Here is a 13,518-nt window from a genome sequence, read left to right as displayed (position 1 = left end):
TAGTCCCTTATTCCATTTTTCATTGTCCCAAAATATTAGTCCCTCTTCAAAATCAAGTACAAAAATAATATAAATTTCCTATTTTGCCCTTCTTTTAAATTAATAAACAATATAAAAAGTACAATAATGACATTGATATTCCCAAAAAATGTACTATCAAAAGGGTAATTTTGGAAAATTAACTTTTTTCAAATGCAATAATTGTACTACCAAAAAAAGTTGAATTCCCCAAAAGGGACCATTATTTTGGGACGGAGGGAGTACTAAACTTAACCGCTGCCCAATCCTGTTTCTATTGCTGTCACAAAACTCTGTTGAAGCTTTGCCAGTCTGTTACACTGAGTAGCTCCAGCAACTTTATGCTCACAAAAGCTAACAAGATGAGCTAATAACAAACGCATTGGAACAAAGTACTTTCCTTTTAGCCTAGTTAGCTGTCACTTATTTTAATGTTATTTTTCTAAGGAAAATGTTTGGTGGTCACAAATTCTGTGATTCAAATGGTTCAAAAATACTAAAACGACGTCGTTTTAACATTTTCGGAATTGTTTTGTACTCAAAACGACGTCGTTTTGACATTTTCAAGTTATTTGAGTCGTTTTAACATTTTCGGAATTGTTTTGTACTCAAAACGACGTCGTTTTGACATTTTCAAGTTATTTGAGTCACAAAATTTGTGACCACCAATCATTGCCCTTCTTCTAAACATGCATTGGTTGATCCAAATCTAACCTAGGATTATATCTTTATTCCCTCTAATGCAACATTACAAACCCTTATAATTAAAATTTTGAGAGAATAGTTAAAAACAGTTGCGCTGACAACGCCTATAACTTTTGTTGTCAAGTTAAATGCCTGGTAATTAATATAATTCTCAAGTGATATGTTAAAAGATAAAAAGGATAAAAGTGTTGAGATGCTTAAAGCATAGTGTAAATATTATTGTTCTATACTAAATTATTTGTCAAAATAAAGTGAGAATAACAGTTTTATACTTTATTTTAAACGAAAGTCTTAATTCAACCACGTAATGTTTTGAAAATGGTGACCTTTAATTACAAAAATATCACTCTTATATCATTTTAATAGAAAATTTTAGAATTTGAAAAACAGTACTCATGGTCTACTTTTAACCCCTTATTCACAATTGAGTAAATAATATACAATTAGAAATTTTTTAGATAATTTCTATATGAGTTGACATTTTGTGATCCCTTTATTTTCAATCAAAACACACAATATTATTCTTATAATCTCACAAATGTTATTACAAATCATTATAAATGTGTTTTTTTGTATAAACTTTATATTTGCGAATCACTTTTTTTTACAATCACCTAGGCTCAATTTGGTTAGATAGAAAATATAAGAAAGTGAAAACAAAAGAAAAATAAATAAATTTTTATGTGTTTGTTTAGATAGAGAGCCCTAGGAAGTAACGGAAACTAAAGTTTCTTATACAACTCAAATTAGTTGGTTAGTTAGACTAACAATTTCTTGTAAAATATAGAGGGAAATGTATTTTTTCCTACAAATCCTGACAAAATTTATTTTGTTTTCCTTTTTGCCCATATTTCTCTCCATAACTCGCTGCAAGAAAATAAATATTTATTTCTTTTTTCTTTCTCTCATTTCACTTTTTACTATTTTTGTTTTTTATCATTCGTTTCTTTCTAAACAAACAGATCATGAGCTTCATTTTGAAAAGCTACCTATGCACTTAAATGGGTTGGGAAATGCTCCACAGCTCAGATGGCCCAAAATGCTTTTTTCTGCCGAAAATGAATTTCATTGGATGAGCCTTTTGGGCTGTCGGTTAAGCCCGTCGGAATCTTGGGCTTTTTAATTATTTTGACAAATGCGATTGCCAAGTGTTAAAAACAATGAGATAATTTAAAGAGTTATGCTACGTAGCTTGAAATTTTTGAGCTCGAATTTGGCCCGAATTCAAAACGACGTCGTTTAGTCGTTTTGATTTTTTTTTTTTTTTTTTTCAATGGCAGAAGAAGAAAAATCAAAAAAGAAGAAGAACAAAGAAGAAGAAGAAGAAAGAAGAGAAGAGAAAAGGAGAGTAGCAAAGAGAGAGAGAGAGAGAGAGAGAGAGAGAATCATCATCATCAACCAACCAACACATCTTCATCAACACAACAGAGAGAGAGAGAATAGCAGAGAGAATCATCATCATCAACCACCCAACACATCTTCATCAACACAGCAGAGAGAGAGAGAATAATTATCATCAACCAAACACATCATCATCCATAAAGATCAACAAAAAAAAATGTAAAAATCTGAAAAAAAAAAAAAAAAAAAAAAAAAAAAAAAAAAAAAAAAAAAACTTCAACACATCATCCTCATACACAGATTGGAGGCGGAGATCAGAGATCGGAGACAGGGCTACGACAATCGGAGGCGGAGGCGGAGGCGAAGGCGGAGGCGGTGATCGACCCTCTCTCTCTCTCTCTCTCGCTCTCTCTCCATTCCCTCTTCCTCTCTCTTCTCTTTCTCTCTTTCTCTTTCTTTTCCTCTTCCTCTTCTTCTCTCTTCTCTCTGCTCTCTCTATTTCAAACATAAGGAGGAAAAAAAAAAAAAGAAACTGTCCAAAACGACGTCGTTTTGGACAGTCGGGGGATTCGGGGAAGAAAGATTCGAGTTACGAAGGATTATTCTAATTTAAATGCTAAGTGAATCAATGAATGGTGACCGAAAGTACTGCAACTCTGAATGGATAAAAATATTTTTAAAAAAATTAGAAGAAATTACGACAAAAAAAAAAATCAAGGTTTGAATCTTATAATAATAAAATAAATTTTTAATTTTAGTTTTTTAATTTAAATCTTAAAATTTTAATTTGTTTTTAATCTAAACTATTTATCTATTTTTGTTAAATAAAATTGATAGAAAAATAGATATTTTAACCATTAAACTCAATGAAAAATGATATTTTAGACATTTTATATATATTTATGTTGAGTTTAATGACTAAATACTATTTTTCCGTTAATTTTACTTAACGAAAATAGAAAAATAGTTTAGATTAAAAATAAATCAAAAGATTTTAGTTTAAATTAATAAAATTCAAAATTTATTTTGTTACAAAACTCAAACATTGAATTGTTTTTGTAATTGTCTCAAAAAATTATTAAAAACTAAAAAATATGAATTAAAAATTCTAAAGTTATTTTAACAAAAATCCAAAACCAAACAAAATAATTATTTGTAGCTAATGTGCAAAAATGTTGATTCAGTGGGTATTCTGGGTAGGAATATATCACAACATAGTTTGCGTTTTTAAATAAATAAATAAATACTGGTAAGATTCCTTTTTTTGGGCACAATTAAAAACTAGGAATCGCTGATGAAATTTTATCAAAACCAGATGCTTTATGTTTGAACTTTAATTGTTCCTTTCTCCTTCTTCCCTTTTTTTTTTTAACAGGTGTGATAGTATGATCAAGTTAGTCACAATCCACCTTTTACATTCTCTCTCTTTTTTTCTTTATAAAAAACAAAAGAAAAAGGGCAAAAAAAAAAAAAAAAAAAAAAGAAGTCTGGATGCTGACAAGTTTATTGGCAGAAAAGTTCAGCTCTAGCCTTACTTTGAGAGTGCTTTAAATATACCCTTAGGCCATGTTTGTTTGGGCGGACTGGATTAGTATTCCATGACTAATAGTCCTAGGGCTACGAATCCGTTGGATTATGGATCATATCTTAACTAATAGTCAAGTTTAAAATAATTAGTCCGTACTTCAATTGTTTAACCAAACATCGGATTAATAATTTTATTAGACTATTAGTCCAATCCCATACTCATGTCCACCCAAACAAACATGGCCTAAGGTCATATTGGATTGGAGGTTTGGAGAGAGTAATTGGAGTATGAATGAAGTGATTCACTCAGGTCACCTTTGATTAAGAAATATATGAATGAATTAGTATTCCTATAATAATCCTATACTAGGAAAGATTAGCAAAGCTTAGCAACATATGAGATTGAGATGCAATCTTACGGGATTAATGGGTAAAAGACTGTTTTATTCCTTAATCTATATGACTACAAAATAGAAGAAAGATAATTGTGAAATTTCATGGATTTAATCTCAATCAATTAATGTCATTACACTACTACACCAAAAACACATTTTATCTTATATTTCTAATTTAATATCACCACATTACTAATCTCTTTATTCCATCTCACTATACTTATAATTTCATCAAACCTAATTCACTAAATAAACGTGGCTTTAATTTTTCTCTCAGCAATCACTGTCCACTAAAGAACATCCACAACAAGTGTTGGTATGTTATATGATAAAAAATAATCAAAATGATACCTAATTATATGGATTAAAATTTGTTAGTTTAGTCAAGGCTGAAGTTGGCCACTTTGGACCCTCGAAAATATGATTAAAAAAATCTCAAAATTTATTTTTAGCTATTACACTAGTTCACAAAAAGAAAACAAAAACAAAAAATACCTTGAATTTAAAAGGCTTTGACAAAGTTCGATAAAAATTCAAAACTAATAAATGATTGACATGGTGAATTATTTAAAACTAATGGATGATTGTTTTTATCAAAATAAATAAATGATTGATATTGTAAATTATTTGAAATTAATAGATGGTTATTTCTTAAATACATAGATTATGTATATAATGTGATTAATTATACCAGTTACAGTTGTTTACGAAGAAATAAGCTTTCAAATTTAAATTAATTAAATCTTACATTTGGTGAATTATGTTACGAAAAAAATTGAATGAATTAACAATTTTATCCATTGAAAATAATTTTGTTAATAAGTTGGATTATTCAACTTAAACTTCTATAATTTTGATCATTTTTCTTTTTGTAAATTTTGTTTCTAGATTTGAATAAATTTTAATAGTTAGTTATGTAAGTAATATTCTTGTAAACATTGCCAAAAAATAAAACATTAAATTATATACATAATATTTTGGTTATAAATTTTCTTTTAATATATGAAAGGACCCATATCAAGAGTTCGCTTTGAGTCCCAAAAATGTTTGAGTTTCACAAATTTAATCGCAATGAAGATATTATATATTAACTATAAAATTCACTTCGATGTATACAAATGTGTGTAAAAAGTTAAATATATAATAAAAAAAAAGTATATTAAAAGTTCAAGAAATGGACAAAAGAGAGAAATAGGAGGCGGCGGTTAGGAATGGCGAGGGTATTAGAGATAGCAATAATAAAAGGAGCTAACGACATAGAAGGGAGTTGAGGATAGTGGTAACAATGACAATGAATGTTGGAAATGGAAAAGGGGACTTAAAGAGGGGGCAAGAAGAGTAAGGAAAACTAGCAAAAGTGGAGTTGGCGTTTGAGATAATCTAAATAAGTGCACTTTTTAACTTTTTATGAAATATGGGTTGGGTTTGGATTGGGTTTGAAGTGATGAGTTAGAGAAGTGATGTGATTTAAATAAGATGGTGTGACTTAAATAGGATAGTGATTTTTTTGACTTTTTTCAAACATGCCAAACTAGCCCTTAAAGAAGGGTGCATAAGAGAGGTAGTTGCTGGCTGGAAATCAATGAGAGAGGGAAAATGAAGGGAGGAGAGAGAGTTAACAAACAATGTAATTTTGGTCCATTATTTTGCAATTTTTTTAGAATACTGCCAAATATCCCTACCTATTTACTTTGAACCCCCACTAACATAATTGAAACCCTCTCATATTCTCTTTGAGCCCCCACCTTAATACCGACTATATCCCTATTCTTTTGGACCCCCAACTCATAGGTCGAAATTACCAACAACGAACACACATTTGAGAGAAAAATCAATGACAACCGAAGATTCATAATAATTCCAAAATATCAACATACATATTTCATTTCATAAAAATTTATTTTGAACCATATATTGCTTTTGCTTTCTACAGGTTCAAGACCAATGAGATTTTGACAACATTTCTAAGCTCCATGCCATTGTTATCGGATTCATGGAATCTAAGTCACCAAGACAACACCGTCGCTCCTCACGGTTTCGTCGTGAACCGAATTAGCGGCCTAGCTTACGTGGCATTTTTTGATGCCCAAATCGTTGTCGATAACTTAGTGGCATTGGATTGTGACGTCATTGATGGACTTTTCTCGACGTTGCAATGCCGCAGTGGTGAGACGGAGGAAGAACCTATCATGGTTCATACTGGGATGTTCAGGTTTGGAAAATTAAGGTTAGAAGATTAAAGATGAGAATAAAAATGGAATTTCATATTTGGATAAAATTGAAATTAAAAAAAAATAAAAGAAATGAAATGTCTAAAAAAAAGATAAGTATTAATAGTATCACTCTTTTTTTAAGACTTCATATTAAATGCAATTATTCTTCTTACTATTGCAATTATTTCATTTACTTTCTGAGAGGGAGATTTATGATTTGGATTGGGCCGTGATAAGGGCCGGACAAATTGTGAGCCGAACACATTTGGGCCGTGGCAGCCTAGGCCCATCCAGAAAAGATTTTTGCTCTGTAATGGCACAGTTGCTGTGAAACCGAGCTACTTGCTCGGTAATGGCATAGTTGCATAATTGATGTCGTACTAGTGGTTAAGTGAGGTTCGGCCGAGATGTCCGCTGCCTCACTGGGTTCCACGGTTAATGCGTTAGCTCGGCAGGAAGGCCGACGACTAACCAGCATGACTTATCCCGAGCTCGGCTAAGCCGGAATGCAACCGAGCTCGGTCGTCATTGAGCTTGGCGAGCGGAGCGCTCTGGCTAGCTGCGCAGCACGGCCGTTGACAGCCGAGATGCTGTAGCCCGGTTGCCAAGCTCCCAGTGATGTGGACTGGCAGTTAGGTGATGTTCAGCTAGATTTGTGCTGAAAAATGGGATAGCAGCACCACGTGTCGAGAGACTAATGGGAGTAGATTTGGGGCGCAGAAGGTATATAAGCGAGTCCAACTTTGTTCGAACGGGCGGACTTCTCTGGTCGAATCCTCAAGTGGGCGGTTGAATTGGGACAATTCAACGTCAAATTCCAGCCACGAACTGCCATAAAAGCTCAAACATTGACAGACTTCGTCGCTGAATTCTCACCTAGAACTCATCCGGTATGCCCAGTGGATATTGTCGCGGCAAATGAGGAGGTGAATGTAGGCCAGACCGCAATAACACAGTTAAGCGATGACGGCAACGCGGAACTTGTGCGCCCCACCGAAGAACCTTCGGTTAGTACAATACCACAGCCTGGCGATACGATGACGGAGTTGGGTATCATCGACCAACCTGCTCCATCCAGTACCGCATCACCAAGGAGGGAAGAAGTGGAACCGCTCAGCACAGAGCCTGCAGCCGGCATAATATTACAACCCGGTGATTCGCCTACGGACTTAGGCATTACGGATCAACTCGCTAAGTCCAGCGCCGAATCGCCGAGAGGGGCTGAAGTGGAACCGCTCAGCACAGAACTTGAAGTCGAAAAGCCGAACAACCGTGATCCCGTCAACCTTTAAGCCTCTTAGGACCCCTCAGACTGTTGGAAGCTCTTTGTTGGCGAAATGTGAAAACTTTTTGTTGATGGAGCCTCGAACCGTCACGGTGCCAGGCTAGGTATAGTTCTGATTTCGCCAGACGGGCTGACTATCGAACATTCTATCACCCTCGGATTCCTTGCCTCAAACAATGAGGCTGAGCACGAAGCGCTTTTGACCGGGCTCAAGAGCGCGCTTCAGATGCACGCATCCAAGCTAATGGTTTACAGTGATTCCCAGCTTGTGGTTAACCAAGTTTCTGGGATTTACGAAGCAAAGGATGACAGAATGATAAAGTACCAGGCTCTGGTCATAGACCACATCAAGCGATTCCAGGCAATAAGGGTCCAACATATTGGCCAAGAAGAAAACGGCCGAGCAGATGAATTAGCCGGCCTTGCTTCCATGGTCGATAGCACATCTCCCAACCCTCTCCTGATTGAATTCCTTTCGCGGCCCAGCATTGAGGCAACCGGGCAGACAGAAGTACTCTGCCCCGAGCTAGGTCCTTCATGGATGGACCCTATTATCCTCTTTCTCAGAGACTGGACCCTTCCAGCCAAGAAGAATGAAGCACATAAAGTCCGGGTGAAGTCAGAGCGGTTTTGGCTCTCTCCATTAGGCGCTTTATACAAGAAGTCTTTTACCGGTCCTTATCTAAAGTGTGTGCACCCGAGCAGCGTGGACGCCTTCCTGTATGAAATTCACGAAGGCATCTGTGGCAGTCACATAGGGGGCAAATGTTTGGCCTACCGAGCTATTTCGCAAGGCTACTAGTGGCCGTGCATGCAAGTCGACGCGCAGAAGTATGTTCGCAAATGTGAGAAGTGCCAGAAGTTTGCCCATCAAATTCACCAACCGGCCAGAGAACTTCTTCCCCTCACCAGCCCTTGGCCCTTTGTGATGTGGGGGCTCGATATAGTAGGGCCACTCCCAATTGCACTAGGCAACCGAAAGTTCTTCATTGCGGCCACAGATTACTTCACCAAATGGGTTGAAGCAGAGCCTTTAGCAACAATCAAGGAGAAAGACGTTAAGCGGTTTGTCTGGCAGAATGTGGTAACGCGGTTTGGCGTCCCAAAAATGCTGATCTCTGATAACGACACCCAATTTGACGGTCGCCTATTCAGAGGATTTTGTGAAGACTTGAAGATTGAATTCTACAACTCTGTCTCGACTTACCCACAGTCTAATGGTCAAGCCGAAGCATCAAACAAGGCCATTCTTGATGGGTTGAAGAAGAGGCTTGAGAAAGCCAAGGGAAAATGGGCCGAGGAACTCCCCAACGTCCTTTGGGCATACCGAACAACCCCGCGGCAATCTACCGGGGAAACTCCTTTTGCTTTGGCATATGGCATGGAGGCAGTCATACCTTTGAAAGTTGGAATGCCCACCCTCAAAAGTGAAAGTTTTGAGTCCGAGCTGAACGCCGAAGCCATTGCCCCAGAATTGGACCTCGTGGAAGAACGCCGAAAAAAGGCTCTCATCCATGTGGCCGCCTACCAACAAGAGCTCTCAAGGAAATATAACAAAACGGTGCACCCCAGACCGTTCAAAGTAGGTGACTGGGTCTTGAGGAAGGTCATGGGCAATACCCTGGTGTCAGGTGAAGGCAAATTAGGGACAAACTGGGAAGGACCCTACAAGATAATCGGTCTGGCGGGCAAGGGGGCATACCACTTGGAGGACCTAGAAGACAGAGGAATACCCCGGCCATGGAATGCGGCCAACCTCAAACTATACTATTTTTAGCTTTTGTTTTTTTTTTGTGCAAAAGAATTTTTTGCCTTACACTTCAGAATGTAATATTCTTTTTGTCAATATATAGAAGTGTCTCATCTTTGCCTTAGCATTCTAATTGTTACTTTTCAATTTTGAGATTCACAACCGAGATGTTTTACTCCGGTTGATTTTGAGATTAAAACCGAGATGATTTACTCCGATTTATTGAGTTGATGATCTGATCAACTGAGATTCTCAACCGTGATGTCTTACTCTGGTTGAATGAGTTGATGTTTTGCTCAACTTTTAGATTCTCAACCGTGATGTCTTACTCCGGTTGAATGAGTTGATGTTTTGCTCAACTCTGAGATTCTCAACCGAGATGTTAACTCCGGTTGAATGAGTTGATATTTTGCTCAACTCTGAGACTCTCAACCGAGATGTTAACTCCGGTTGAATGAGTTGATGATTTGCTCAAATTTGCGATTCAAAATCGAGATGTTTTACTCTGGTTAATTTCATTGATGATTTGTTCAAAAATGTGATTTTAACCGAGATGTTTTACTCCGGTTAATGCGGTTGATGATTTACTCAACTTTATGCTGGAAACTGCAATATCTTTTCCGGTTAGATAAATTAGATAAAGTGGTTAATCTTACCGAGGTATTTTGACAGTCGACATTATCTAGCATGAAGAACGTGCAAACACTTGAAGAAAACGGGGCTTTTTCATTGATGTGAAAAGTAATTACAAGAGGAGGGGCGGATAGCCCGGTTACATGTGTAAACCAAAAAGGAAGAAAGAAGATAAAGAAAACTAAGCTAGGGGGGAAAAGTCAGTGAATTCGTCCTCGGCTGCCTCCAGGTTGACCGTTGGTGTTTGGTCTTGGACACTGGTCTCCGTATGGCCGGGCTAAACTGTGTGATTTTCTCCCTCTGCATTTTCCTTGGTTTCCTTGTCGCCTTCTTCCTTGGCCTCAGCCTGCAACGCGGCGAAGACGTCGTTGGCGTAGAGCACGAGATAGTTCGGTAAGGAGGCAGCTGGATGAGTAGCGAACACGTCGGTCCCCGGTCCCTGGCCGAGATGGTCACAAGTAGACTTCTACCCAGCCTTGAAGAAAATGTCTTGGGTGGCGCGGACCTGCTTTGTGTAACTCTCCTCGGCCTCAAGGAAACCGGCGTTGTTTGCACCCTTCACATCCTCTTCTCATGATTGTTTCAGCGCATCTAGCTCGGCCCGGAGCGCGTCTCTCTCCTTCTCGGCAGAGCCAAGCTGGCCGAGCAACCGAGAGTTGTCGGAGTTCGCCATTTGCAATGAAGACTGGGCTCTCCCGAGCTCGGCTTGAAGGATTTGAACTTGGCTGGCAGAGTCAGTTGCCTTCTACCGAAGCCGGTGAATGCGCTCCATGACCAAGTGCTGCTTCTGGATGGCCTGCAAGAAGAGAGATTGATCAGAAAGAAAACCGAACAAACACTTGGTGAAATTTTGAGCACAAGTTTGAGATTCTTACCCTTGTCATGGATTTGACCAACGACTTCACCAACCGGGTGTCTGGAACATGGTCGCTGCTGACCACGTTGCTTGGTAGGAGAAGGGCCTTGGTGAGGTCAAATGCAAGAAGATGCTCTTTGTCACCCTTAACGGAAGCTATTTCCGGGATCTCCTTGCCTCAGTGTTTGAGCTGGGGCCTTCATGCCGATATTGGGTCGACGGTGACGGCAGGCTGCTTGGTGTTGAGCTCGGTGACTAGCTCGGTAGAAGGGTCTGCACGAGGCCTTTTGCCAGCCCAGCGGGAGTCTCTGCTGGCTTGCCCGGCAGCGGAAGAAGCCAACGCAACCACGGTCCCGCTGGATTGACCGACAGTTGGAGAGCAGGTTGGAATGCTCGGGATCTCGGACGAGGTGGCAGTGATCAAGTTCTTAATGTGGCTCCTCTTGGCCATTTCTTCTGCTTCGATTAAACGAATGAAGGAGACGTCTGGCAGTGTGGGATCTGGCGGCGGAGGTGGAGCGCGGAGAAAGTCAGTGACTTTACTCCAGCGCGGAGCTGAATACCGGTATGTTGGAGTGTAGCTGAGGAGCTCGTTACAATCCCGGTTGCGGTAACAGAGCACGGTCCTGATGGCTGTTTCGTTGGGGTAGTAGTAGTTGGCTTGCAAGGCTTGGATCGCTGCAAAGGAAAGAAGAAAAGTGTCAAGTACAGAATAGTGAAGAAAGATAAATTGACCGAGCAGTTAGCACGACTTACATGTCTCACCGAAGTTCTTGCTAATAAACCAGCCCAGTTCGTCGGCCGTTTCATAGTTGCCAAACACCTAGAAAAAGTCATCGTCGTGTAAGTCCTTGTCTGGGGTGCCGGTCACTATTTTTTCTTTGCCCGGTCAAATTTTTAAGTAATAGGCGAGGCCGTCACCCGTGTGCCCAAGGGTGTATTGACAGAGTATCTCGGCTAAACTTAAGTTGGTTCCTAGCCGGTTGTTCAACTTGTAGACCTCGTTGATTATTCAGTAAGTGTTGGTTGAGACTTGAGTGGGTGCTAGCCCGGTGCGGCGCAAGAATTCGGTCATCAGTGGGTTGACCGGGAAGCGGAGGCCTCCTTCAATGATGGATAGCACGGTGAAGGGGCACTGGTCTAATCTGCCCCAAGGGATTGTCTCAATTTCGCCGAGCTCTAGGTGGACGTCGACCGGGATACCGTACTCTTCCTAGAACGCAGCCAGGGCAGCTGGAGTATCAACAAGGAAGCAGAAGCGCCCCATGTGTAGCCGGCTAGTTTAGCTCGACTGAGGTGGTTTGGCACAGACTGGTGTTTAATGGCTGCTCGGTCTTTGAGAGCCTCGGTAATTGGTCAGTGATCCCCTTGGACTCTGCAGGAAAAGGATGGTAAGTGTAAGTGGAAGCGCGGTCGAGCAAAACGAGCTTGACTTTAGCTCGGTCATGAAGAGTGCTAGACCACCTCGGTCGCAAAGGCAAATCAAGGAGCTCGGTCGCTCAAGCAGACCAGTTGTTAGCCCGGTCGAGCGGCCAAGTCCTCTGACTACCTTGGTTTCTACAAAGGTTTTGGTAAACTTGTAAATTGCTCGGTCTAATTGTTTTTTGGATCAAAAGGCGACCTGGAGCCCGGTCCGCTCGAGTTCTTCGTGTGTTCATGTGTTCATCACTGGGATTGAAGAACAATGAAGAGAACAGGGGCAAGTGTGGGTTTTGGGAGGGTTATGTCCTAAAACCTACGGATTTTTTGCCCTAATATGTGAAATACCAAATGAAAATAGCAAAAAGGAGGCTTGGAGGACTTACCAGTTAAGGGCAGGAGCTTCCTTCTCGAACACAAATGCAAGGAAATGCAGGAACGAGGCTTGCAAGAGGCACAGGAGCTCTGGAACGCTTGGAATGGAGGAGGAACAGTAAGAATGAAATGAAGAGGAAATGGCGTATATATGGGAGGAAGACCGCCAAAAATTTGAATGTGAAGGGACAGTTGGCTGCTCGAGGCCAATGAGCGAGCGACACGTGTCCCTATTGACGACGGCGTCAGTACTGAAGAGACAGGATGGCAAGTCGATGCGTCAATCGGGCAAGTTTGAAGACAGGCATGTCAACTAGCCCGGTCACCGTCTAGCAGACTGTGAACCGATGAAGAGTTATCCCGGACAGAACAGGTAATCCCAGTCACGCTTGCATAGACGGAATTAAGGGACAATTGAGAGGGAGATTTATGATTTGGACTGGGCCGTGGAAAGGGCCGAACACATTTGGGCCGTGGCAGCCTGGGCCCATCCAGAAGGATTTTCGCTCGGTAATGGCACAGTTGCTATGAAACCGAGCTACTTGCTCGGTAATGGCATAGTTGCATAATTGATGTCGTACTAGTGGTCAAGTGAGGTTCGGCCGAGATGTCCGCTGCCTCACTGGGTTCCACAGTTCATGCGTTAGCTCGGCAGAAAGGCTGACGGCTAACCAGCATGACTTATCCCGAGCTCGGCTAAGCCGGAATGCAACCGAGCTCGATCGTCATTGAGCTTGGCGAGCGGAGCGCTCTGGCTAGCTACGCAGCACGGCCGTTGATAGCCGAGATACTGCAGCCCGGCTGCCGAGCTCCCAGTGGTGTGGGCTGGCAGTTAGGTGATGTTCAGCTAGATTTGTGTTGACAGATGGGATAGCAGCACCACGTGTCGAGAGACTAATGGTAGTAGATTTGGGGCGCAGAAGGTATATAAGCGAGTCCGCGGCCCCCACGCTGAGGCAGATGAACATTTGGTGAGATTTACACTAAACACTCAGGCCTCG

This window comes from Camellia sinensis, chromosome 1 (assembly GCF_055761805.1).
Source record: "Camellia sinensis isolate YWXY chromosome 1, ASM5576180v1, whole genome shotgun sequence".
NCBI classification, from domain to species: domain Eukaryota; kingdom Viridiplantae; phylum Streptophyta; class Magnoliopsida; order Ericales; family Theaceae; genus Camellia; species Camellia sinensis.
This window is presented reverse-complemented; position numbering follows the sequence as displayed.